A 3,824-nucleotide genomic window follows, 5' to 3' on the forward strand; every position below is an offset into this window, starting at 1 on the left:
TACATAGAAACGAAGTGGCTTTACATATTTGACAGATATATGCCAGGCATTGGAAATACACAGTTTGACTATAATTTTGAGAGAATATAATTTCTAATATCATCTTTTCGAAATGAAAATTGTTTATCCTTGAAATTTTTTCATGATACAAATTAATCTATATTACTTTTAATACATTTAGTTGTTATGAGAAAATCCTTCCTTGTTTTTCTGTATTCTAATGACATTTATAACAGAAGTTATGGTCAATAAAAATAGCAAACACTTTTTATTATGGTTAATAATAAAAACAGAAGTTATGGTTAATAAAAAAAAAAGCAAGCACTTCGTCTTTTATTACATATACATGTGTTATGCTTGAGCATCTATGATTTGATTTCAACCTTCAAAATATCCTATGTGATAGGCATTGTTGTTGTCCCCATTTTACAAATTTGGAAACTAAGGCTGAAAATCATGAAGATATTGATTCTGGATGACACAGTAATTGGTGCATCTTCTATAAGAAACACAACTTGTTATCAGAACCCTAGCTTTTAACCACTTCACTTCTGTTTTCACACCTATTTTTTGTTGTATTTATTATTATTGTTTATTTTTTGTCATGTTTCCTTGCAAACAAGCTTAATTTCTGCCACCATGGACCATTTACTCATTGTGTTGGCCTACTTCATGGCAAAAAATGGAGCTAAGTGCAATGCACAACAATGCTTAAGATAAAACCTGCCTGAGCACCTTCTGAGTGGGAGAAAAAGTTAAGCATAAAGATAATTGTGAATGATGCAAGTCCTTATGGGCTACATTTGTCACAGTCTATCAGAGGGCACAAAATCCAGACTTGAACACGTTCAGGATGGCTTAATGGAGGAATGATGTCTAAATTAACACATGAAAAAAGAGTTGGCATTTTCATTTTCCAGAACTCCTACTTATGCAGCATGCAGAAAATTTCCTTCCACACATATAACCTCTCTTATAAATTATTTCATTTATTATTTCTTCATTTGTACCATTTTGGTATATGTGTGACCCAATATAATGCTTGATTTCCAGAAATCAACATTAATTTCAACTCTCTCTTCCAAAATGTAATCTCAGTCTACAAGAGTCCCTGTCATAAGGGAGTAATACTATGTTATGAATATGCACCCCGCTTGCCTGAGTCCTCTTTCCCTAGAATCGCTTCCTGTTTCTTCTTCTCTCTTAAACCTCTTAAACAGATGCAACATTTCATTTCCTCTGTCCATGTAGGCATGGACATAATAAAGTTCACAATGAAGTTTCAACGATTTACCAAATCTATTTTTGAATATCATGTGATTCAAGACCCATATTGTGCAATATTACCAGAAGAATAGATTAAAATATAAATATCTTAGTGCTGTGTTAAAGAAGTATGTTAAAAACTAACTTTGAAGACATTTCTATCACTTTGTTTTTCCTATAACCTTGGATGGAGACATTGTTTACCAAATGCTCCTGCTGAAAATCCATGCAACATTTGTTTATATTCCTGATGCACATAACTAATTTTATTTTCCTCATTCTAATATATTTAGTGAAATTACCCCATTATCCCTTAATGCTTGTCAAAATCCCTGTGAAGCTTTCTACAAAAGTAAAGTTAAAGCTAAAAAGGATTTTAAAGTGCATTGAGACTAGATGATTATTATTTTAGACTAGTATATTTTATTTTTCAGATGAGGGCAGTATGATTTAGAAATTAAATAATTTATTCATGGTCCCAGAGCTTTTACATGACAGCCCTAGAGCTGAAAGTAACTTCTGAATTTTTTTATGTAGTAAAATATTCATTACACCACCTCCCTACTCACTATTGGACCTCTTCCAAACTTGTAAAATAAAGAGAAGGATTAAGATTTCTTATACAGTTTCTAGATTTCTATCTCACTGACAATATTTTAGAATGCAATAATTCTTGCTCTATATCTAATTCTTATGGGAAGTTATCTTTGGATAACATCTGGTCAACTAACCATGAGATAAAAAACAAAAAAAGATAAATAATCTTGCTGCCATTTACAATGACATTTTAAGACAACACTGAACATAAATAATTGTTTTATTGCAGTTTTATTCAGAGCTTTAGTTCCATTTAATAGGTTTAGAGAAAGTAAATGCGTGTTACACATGTTTAGGCTATGCTAATATTCATAAACTCTCCCAATTACCTTTTGAGTACTTTTTCTTAGTATAATAATGTCCCAAAATTTATTATACTTTACTCTCAAACTCACATGTGTTCAAAATATTTACTCAGAATAAGAAAAATGATTTGAGAGGTATTAAATATATATTGTTAGATAAGTCACTAACTTTTCTCAGTATGAGTGTATTAGTCAGTTCTCACATTGCTATAAATACATACCTGAGACTGGGTAATTTATTAAAAAAAAAAAAAAAGGTTAGATCTGCTCATAGTTCTGCAGGATGTATAGACTTCTGCTTCTGGAGAAGCCTTAGGAAACTTACAATCATGGCAAAAGATGAAAGGGAAGCAGGTGCATTTTCACATGGCTAGAAGGAGACAGAAAGGAAAAAGGGAAGTGCTACACACTTTCAAAGAACCAGTGTGAGAATTCTATCATGAAAACAACAAAGAAGAAGTCCACCCCCATGATTCAATTACCTCCCACCAGGCCCCTCTGACAACACTGAGAATTACAACTGAACATGAGATTTGAGTGGGGACACAGAGCCAAGCCATACCACTGTATTACATCATTTACTTAAAATAATAATAATAATGTATAAGTATGTGTGAGGATTAGGCAACAATGTAAGTGCATGTTAATTTTTGAACATATATAGAAAATATCAGGACTTATTCTTGAACAGCCAATTTCTCCTAAATTCTGTTTCTACACAAGAAACTACACAATTCTACACATTTAGTTTTTTGTTCCAGAATGTAATGTAACACCTGGAAAGCCTCCTTTCTCCATCTTCTGAAAAAGAATTCAGAAGTTCCATCACTTTAGTCCAATAGCACATTATCCAGTCCTTTATTTAGGTAATCCTTTAATTATTTTCTGTGTGTATCTCTCTCTTTGAATTAAGAGCTTCCTAATGGCTCATTTATATTGTATTTCTGTGTGTGTTTTAATGTTAAACTGCAAGAACTAGGTGCCTAACAGTTTTGTAATAAGCAGACATTTTAGGTGATCTAATAATATATTTATAACCTCTTATTTCTTGCAAATGCAACTTTGTATTTAGTGCCTTCTCTACCATTTATACTGTGAAGTTAATATTTATTTCAATATTCATTTTACTTAATTATAGTTACATTTCCATTTCACCCATTAAAGCATGCAAAAACCGTAGTAGAACTAAGGAAAAGCACATGAAATTTCTTTTTTTTTTTTCTTTCTGATCCAGAAAAACTCTTTACTTTCTACATTAGTACATTCTCTGGTCTTAAGTTGCTATGAAAATTCTGTAAGCTATGGAAAGACTTTTGAAGAGTGATCAATGCAACTTGGTATACTGATCCAAAAGATTGGAAGGGTACATTAAAAAAAGGTTATCATATTTTTCATCAATATGCTATTTAGCTTGTAATGTTATTTCTAAATTTTATAACTTTAAATATTTTTAATATATCAGTCAAATTATCCTTAGTCATATGAATAGTTATAGCATATTCACATATTCAGTGCTACCTCCACTTTGTTCTTTACATATATTCTCAGTTAATCTTCATAACTACCCTATGAGTTAGGTGCTAAATTATTCTCATTTTACTGATGAGAAACTAAGGCTGAAACAAGTTGGAAAAATTGACCAAATCGAAATGGCTT

The sequence above is a fragment of the Cebus imitator genome, unplaced genomic scaffold (assembly GCF_001604975.1).
Source record: "Cebus imitator isolate Cc_AM_T3 unplaced genomic scaffold, Cebus_imitator-1.0 Scaffold301, whole genome shotgun sequence".
NCBI lineage: Eukaryota > Metazoa > Chordata > Mammalia > Primates > Cebidae > Cebus > Cebus imitator.